The sequence below is a fragment of the Orycteropus afer genome, unplaced genomic scaffold, assembly GCF_000298275.1.
Source record: "Orycteropus afer afer isolate SDZICR_OR568_19922 unplaced genomic scaffold, OryAfe1.0 scaffold00144, whole genome shotgun sequence".
NCBI lineage: Eukaryota > Metazoa > Chordata > Mammalia > Tubulidentata > Orycteropodidae > Orycteropus > Orycteropus afer.
Genome location: NW_006921731.1, coordinates 3,208,614 through 3,216,946, shown reverse-complemented (window position 1 = coordinate 3,216,946; position 8,333 = coordinate 3,208,614). Strand labels below are relative to the sequence as shown.

At 39.5% G+C, this 8,333-nt stretch overlaps 1 protein-coding gene and 1 pseudogene across 1 annotated transcript in view; one reads left to right on the top strand and one right to left on the bottom strand.

Annotated features, from left to right (window-relative positions):
• The window catches only part of RAD18 (RAD18 E3 ubiquitin protein ligase), a 207,545-nt gene that overhangs the window by 149,694 nt on the left and 49,518 nt on the right, over positions 1 to 8,333 (bottom strand). The gene's annotated exons all lie outside the window — the stretch shown is intronic.
• LOC103201204 lies at positions 4,041 to 5,329 on the top strand (annotated as a pseudogene).

The following is an 8,333-nucleotide window of genomic DNA, read 5'->3' as shown; positions in this document are numbered from 1 at the left end:
AAACACAAGTAAACATCTTTCTGGTATTCTTTGCCTTGAGCCAAGATCCATCTGACAACAGCTATGATATCCCTTGTTCCACATCCTCTTCTGAATCTGGCTTGAACTTCTGGAAGTTCTCTGTCAATATATTGCTGCAAACGTTTCTGAATTATCTTCAGTAAGATCTTACTTGTGTGCGACATTAATGATATTGTTCTATAATTTCCACATTGTGTGGGATCACCTTTCTTTGGAACGGGCACAAATATGGATCTCTTCCAGTCAGTTGGCCAGGTAGCTGTCTTCCAAATCTCTTGGAACTCACTATTTCCCTACTGGATTCAATAATTCATTACAGTGGCTATGCAGAACTCAGAGAAAATATTCACAATTATGGGGTTTATAAGCAAAGTAACAGGCTACATACAATTCAGGCTCAGGAATGCACTAAGGATACAGTCTGTTGATCAGGACAGTCTCCTCTCTGCTATACCCTCAAGCTCGCCTCCTTAGCCCTTGGCCTCTCGGCCTGGCCTCTGGCATGCTCAGGCAAAGGCTACAAAGCTCTTTTAGCTATGCTAATAGGTACAACAAGGTGCATCAGACTATGCCAGCAAGCCTCCTTCCCAAAGGTACTCAGTTTTCTTGCTCCATGGGCCAGCAAGACTGCCTCTGTCTCGTGCCACTTGGTTCTGCCGCCATCTGTCTCTGTCAGTAGTTTCTACCATCTTTTTGTGAAGGAGGTCCAGGGCAGGGATTTCAGGTCCAAGGAGATCTTATGTCCAAAGATACGGTCCACTCGAACAGATGTTCTTCTCTCTTGACGGCAGTGAGGTCCCCCTCTTCTGCCTCTAGAAGGCTCATTTTAAACATAGCAGAATAACAACTAACCAATCCCCACATTAGAGTTCCACACACCTTATTTGCATGGCCCACCCAGTAATCTCATGGGAGTCACAAAGACCACGGCTAGAAAAGGCACATCAAGTAATTCACTACACCATAGGAACCAATCGGAATAAAAAGGATAATATCAGGATACTATGAAAAACTGTATTCCAACAAACTTGAAAACCAGAAAAAAATGGAGAGATTTCTACAAACATACTACTTACATAAACTAACAGAGGCTGAGGTAGGAAATTTGAACAGACCCAATACAAAAAAAGAAATTGAGCAGATCATTAAAAAATTACCAACAAAAAAAATTTCGGGCCCACAAAGTTTCACTGGAGAATTCTAAGAAACATTCAAAGAAGAGCTGACACTCAATCCTACTCAAACTATTCTAGAACACAGAAAAGGATAGAATCCTCCCAAATTCACTTTATGAAGAAAGTATAACCATGATATCAAAACCGGGCAAAGACACCATTCAAAAGGAAAACTACAGACCAATATCCATCATGAATATAGACTCAAAAACCTTCAAGAAAATCCTAGTCAATAGACTCCAACAACATACCAAAAAAATAATACATCATGATCAAGTGGGATTCATACCAGGTATGCAGGGATGGTTCAATATTAGAAAAACAATCAGTGTAACATATCACATAAGTAAAATAAAGGAAAAGAACAACATGATATCAATTGATGCATAAAAGGCATTTGATAGAACTGAACACCCATTCTCAATAAAAACGTTCAGAAAAACAGGAATAGAAGGGAAATTCCTCAACATAATAAAGGCATATATGCAAAATCAACAACTAACATTCTCAACGAAAAGAGACTGAAGCATTCGCCTTGAAAACAGGAACCAGACAAAGATGCCCTCTATCATCACTTCTATTCAACATTGTATTGGAAGTTCTAAATCTACTTCCATAGTAATACTACCTTGGAAACCCAAGGAGGGGTCGCTACAAGTCAGGTCCAACTAACCGACAACATAACAACAACAGCAGCCAGCACAAAAGGCAAGAAAGGAAAATAAAAGGCATCCTAATCAGTAAGGAAGAAGTAAAACTATCCCTATTCACTGATGATATGATACTATACAAAAGACCTATACAAAGAAAACTACAAAACACTACTTCAAGAAACCATAAATGGAAGAACACATAATGCTCATAGATAGGAAGATTGAACATTATGAAAATGTCAACACTACCAAAAGCAATCTATTCATTCAATGCTATCCCAATCCAGATCCCATCAGCATTCTTTAAGGATGTGGAAAAAAACAATCACTAATTTTATATGGATAGGAAAGAGACCTCAGATAAGCAAAGCACTATTGAAGAAGAACAGAGTAGGAGTTCTCACAGTCCTTGATCTCAAAATCTACTATCCAGCCACAGTAGTCAAAACAGCCTGGTACTGGTACAATGACAGACACATAGACCAATGGAACAGAATTGAGAACAAAGAAATACATCCATCTATCTATGCTCAGCTGATCTTTGACAAAGTGCCAAAAACCATTTAATGGGGTTTTAAAAAATGGTGCTGGCAAAACTGGATATCCATTTGCAGAAAAATGAGACAAGATCCATATCTCACACCATACACAAAACGAATTCAAGATAGATCAAAGACTTAAACATGAAACTTAAAACTGTAAAGTTCATCAAAAGAAAAATAGGGGCAAACATAGGGACCCTAACTTACGACATAAATAGACTATCAAGCATAACCCAAAATGCACAAATGTAGAAGATAAATTAGATGACTGGGACCTTCTAAAAATTAAATTCGTATGTGCATCAATAGACTTCTCTGAAAGAATAAAAAGAGAATTTACAGACTGGGAAAAAATATTTGGCAACAACATATCTGACAAGGGACTTATCTTTGTAATTTATAAAAAACTCCAACACTTCAACATCAAAACGACAAACAAACCAATTTAAAAATGGGCAGAAGATTGCTGAACATTTACATTAGGTAGATACACTCCTTGGAGAGACCAATCATGGGAGAATGGTAGGGCTGTGTACACACAGGGAGACAGCTCAGGAGTTCATGGGAGAGAAGGACACAGGGAAGAGGTGGCTATAGGGAGGAAGTGGGAGGGGAGCTGATGCACTATGGGAGATTACAGTCAATGTCATGAGACAAAGAGTATGTGAATTGCTGTATGGAAGATGAATCTGCTCTGTAAACTTTCACCCAAATCACAATTTAAAAAAAGGTGGGGGGGGGTGTGGACAGAACATATGAACAGACACATTACCAAAGAAGATGTTCAGGGAGCCAATAAGCACTTGAAGAAATGTTCAGAATCATTAGCCACTAGAGAGATGCAAATCAAAACAACAATGGGATACCATCTCACCCCAGTACTAATATAATAGCATGTTCAATGAGACAGAAAATAACAAGTGCTGGTGAGGATGTGGAGAAACTGGGACTCTCATATACTTCTGATGAGATTGTAAACTGATACAACCACTGTGCAAACCAATATGCTGATTCCTTAAAAAATTGTAAGTAGAAATACCACTTGATCCAGCAAGGTACATATCCTAAAGAAGGGATATATACCTAGTAACGGGATTGCTGGATCAAATGGTATTTCTACTTACAACTTTGGTGGCACAGTGCCTAAGGCATTTGACTGCTAACCAGAAGGTGGGCAGTTCAAACCCATCAGCCACTCCTTAGAAGGAAGATTGGACAATCTACTTCAGTAGTGATACCACCTCAGAAACCCAAGGAGGGGTCGCTATGAGTCAGATCAAACTACACAACAGTGAGTTTATCCTAAAGAAGTGAGAGCCAGGACAAGAACAGATATATCCACACCCACGTTCACTGCAGCACTATTCACAATAGCAAAGAGATAGAAACAACCTAAGTGTCCATCAATGGAGGAATAGATAACCAAACTGTGGTACATACACACAATGGAATATTATGCAATACTAAAGAATAATGTAGAGAGCAAGTGTGGCTACACTCCAGGTGTGCAGATGCCGCTTTGTGGCCTGAGGGGGTGGTGTTGGAAGTTAAGGTGGTCGGGGGGCAACGGTTCTCAGAACTTGCAGTCACAGTCCTTGCCGTCGCTTTGCTGGGTATCCCTCAGTGTAAGAGTCACGCCGACAGCAGCCATGAGCAGCGGCGTGTACGACGGAGATGAAGTTGGAGCCCTTATTTTTGACACTGGGTCCTATACTGTGAGAGCTGGTTATGCTGGTGAGGATTGCCCCAAGGTAGATTTCCCCATAGATATTGGTATGGTGTCAGAAAGAGATGATGGAAGTACACTGATGGACATAGATGGTGATAAAGGCAAAAAAGGAGGTCCCACCTACTACATAGATAACAATGCCCTGCGTGTGCCAAGGGAGAACATGGATGCTATTTCACCACTAAAAAATGGGATGGTTGAAGACTGGGATAGTTTCTAGGCTATTCTGGATCATACCTACAAAATGCATTTCAAATCAGAAGCCAGCCTGCATCCTATTCTTATGTCTGAAGCACCGTGGAACACTAGAGCAAAGAGAGAGAAACTGACGGAATTAATGTTTGAACACTACAACATCCCTGCATTCTTCCTTTGCAAAACTGCAGTTTTGACAGCATTTGCTAATGGTCATTCTACTGGGCTGATTTTGGACAGTGGAACCACTCATACCACTGCAATTCCAGTCCATGATGGCTATGTCCTTCAGCAAGGCATTGTGAAATCCCTTCTTGTTGGAGATTTATTACTATGCAATGCAGAGAACTCTTTCAAGAAATGAATATAGAATCGATCCCTCCCTATATGATTGCATCAAAAGAAGCTGTCTGTGAAGGATATCCAGCAAACTAGAAAAGAAAAGAGAAGTTGCCACAGGTTATGAGGTCTTGGCACAATTACATGTATAATTGTGTTATCCAGGATTTTCAAGCTTCAGTACTTCAAGTATCAGACTCAACTTATGATGAACAAGTAGCAGCACAGATGCCAACAGTTCATTATGAATTCCCCAATGGTTACAACTATGATTTTGGTGCAGAAAGGCTAAAGATTCCTGAAGGATTATTTGACCCTTCCAATGTAAAGGGGTTATCAGGAAATACAATGCTGGGGGTCAGTCATGTTGTCATGACAAATGTTGGAATGTGTGATATTGATATCAGACCAGGTCTCTATGGCAGTGTGATAGTGGCAGGAGGAAACACGCTAATACAGAGCTTTACTGATGGGTTGAATAGAAAGCTTTCTCAAAAAACTCCCCCAAGCATGCGGTTGAAACTGATTACAAATAATACGACAGTGGAACGGAGGTTTAGTTCCTGGATTGGCGGCTCCATTCTAGCTTCTTTGGGTACCTTTCAACAAATGTGGATTTCCAAACAAGAATATGAAGAGGGAGGGAAGCAGTGTATAGAAAGGAAATGCCCGTGAAAAGTGTTTCCAAAGCTCTACCTTCCTGTGTCACCTTATGTTTCATAGCTTTAGTATACTCAGGAAAAGAATGACCATCTTTTGTAGAAAGTTTATACATTTTTGCATATTTCAATTTTCACTTAAAATTTTTAAGGCTTTAACTTACTCTATAAATTAAAATGAGTTTGTGCTTTCCTTGAGATGCACTTATTCTTATTACAAGCATTTTATAATTTTGTATAAATATCTATTTTCTCTAAATACTTTGCTTTCAGTAAAATGCTTTCCAAGTCTGTTGAGTATCTCATAAGTGGACTGGTAGAACTGCTTTTTATTGACTAGTACAACTTACTGCCTATGCTTTTTACCTCAGGCTTGCAAAATTAAATAAAAATTATTGGCCATTCCAAAAAAAAAAAGAATAATGTAGAATCTGTGAAACACCACATAACATGGATGAATTTGGAGGGCATTATGCTGAGTGAAATAAGTCATCACAGATGGACAAATATTGTATTAGTTCACTATTGTAAAAAGTCAAGGCAAGGTTTATATATGAAAGGAAGCTCTCTGTGTTGGTTACCAAGGATGGAAGGGTAGACGAGGGAACACTCCCAGATATGTAGAGACAAGAATTGATTTGGGTGAAGGGAAGGGCAATGTACCAAAAGTAAGTGATCAACACAGTGGCACTGAGGAACAGGAAGACATAGAGAGGTATGCAGAAGGTACAGACAACAAAGATGAACCTTTCTGCATGCACTGTACTGTGTTGTCAGTGATAGCAAGCATTGATCTACACGTGGATAGATAGGTGGTCAGGTATATCTAGGCAGGGGGTACTGAGCCCATGACCACGTGTAGGGATGGCAGACGATGTTTCAACATGCATATTTGTACATGCTGTAAGAATGTCTGGGTGTATAGTAAAGATGACAAGGGACAAGGTTGTGGTGGCTTCTTGACCACAGCCAGTACCGAGGGAGTAGTTGGACCTGTGGGCTCAGGACAATGGTCACAGGGGACATCAAGCTCAACTGGCATAGCATACTACACAAAAACATTGTTCTACATCCTACTTTGGTGAGTCATGACTGGGGTCTTAAAAGCTTGTAAGCAGCTCTCTGGATGCAATGATGGATCTCTCCTCATCTAGAGCAAAGAAGAATGAAGAAAACCAAACACACATGGAAACAATTAGTCCAAGGGACTAGCGGACTATGTGATCCTCAGGCTATATGACCATGAAACCAGAAGAATTTGATGGTGCCTGGCTACCACAGTTAACCACTCAGGCGGGGACTGGTACAGAAGATCCTGAATGGAGTGAGAGGATGATGTGGAACAAAACTCAAAATCATTTAAAAAAAAAAAACAGGTTTGCTGGTCTGACAGAGGCTACTGAGACCCCTGAGACTATGGCCCCTAATTACCCTTCACGTCTGGAACTGAACTCACTCCTGTGGCTTCCAGCCAAACAACAGACAGGTATATGGGGTGAACATTTACATCAGGTACACTCCTTGGAGTGATCAATCATGGTAGAACAGAAGGGTAGTGTTTACACAGGAAGATAGCTTAGGGGGTGCTACTATATGCAAGGGAAGGACACAAGGAAGAGGTAACTATTGGGAGGAGGTGGGAAGAGAGCTATTATACTGCAGGGAATTAGTCAATGTCATGAAACAAAATGTGTATGAACTGCTGTATGGAAAATAAATTTTCTCTGTAAACTTTCACCCAAATCACAATAAAAATTAAAAGTATAACAAAACAAAAACAGCCAGGTATTGGTACAATGCAGACACAGAGACCAATGGAACAGAATTGAGAACCTAGACATACATACATCCACCTATGGTCAGGTGATCTTTGAAAAAGGGCCAAAATCCATTTAATGGGGATGAGATAGTCTCTTTCACAAATGATGCTGGCAAAACTGGATATTCATTTGCAAAAAAACAAAACAAGATCCATACCTCACACCATACACAAAAGTGAACGCAAGATGGATCAAAGACTTAAATGTGAAACCTAAAATTATAAAGTTCATGAAAGAAAAATTACAGGTAAACTTAGGGGCCCTAGTTGACAGCATAAACAGACTATCAAGCATAACCCAAAATGCACAAACAGTAGAAAATAAACTGGATGATTAGCACCTTTTAAAAATTAAATTTTTATGTGCATGAAAAGATTTCTCCAAAAGAGTAGAAAGAGAACTTACATATTGGGAAAAAAAATATTCAGCAATGGCATATCTGACAAGGGACTTATCTCTAAAATTTATAGAAAACTCCAACACCTCAACATCAAAAAGACAAATAATAATCCAATTTAAAAATGGGCAGAACACATGAGCAGACACATTACCAAAGAAGATGTTCAGGCGGCCAACAAACATGAAGAAATGTTCGTTATCATTAGCCCACTAGAGATGCAAATCAAAACAATAATGGGATACCATCTCACTCCAACACTGATAGCAAAGTTTAACAAGACAGAAAATAACAAGTACTGGCAAGGATGTGGAGAGATTGGGATTCTCATATACTGTTGGTGAGACTGTAAAATGATATAACCATTGTGTAAATTGGTATGGCAATTCCTTAAAAAGTTGGAAATAGAAATACCACTTGATCCAGCAAAACTATTACTCAGTATATATCCTAAAGGTGTAAGAGCCAGGACATGGATATATGCATACCCATGTTCCTCCCAGCACTATTACAATAGCAACAAGATGGAAACAACGTAAGCAACTATCAACTGAGGAATGGATAATCAAATCATGGTACATACACACAATGGAATACTATGCAACCTTAAAGAACAATGTAGAATCTGTGAAATACCATAGAACATGGATGAACTTGGAGTACATTATGGTGAGTGAAATACGTCAATCACAGAAGGACAAATACTGCATTAGTCCACTATTTAAAAAAGCCAAGGAAAGGTTTACATATGGAAAGAAACTTTCTTTGTTGGTTACCAGGGATGGGAAAAGAGAGGGGAGGGG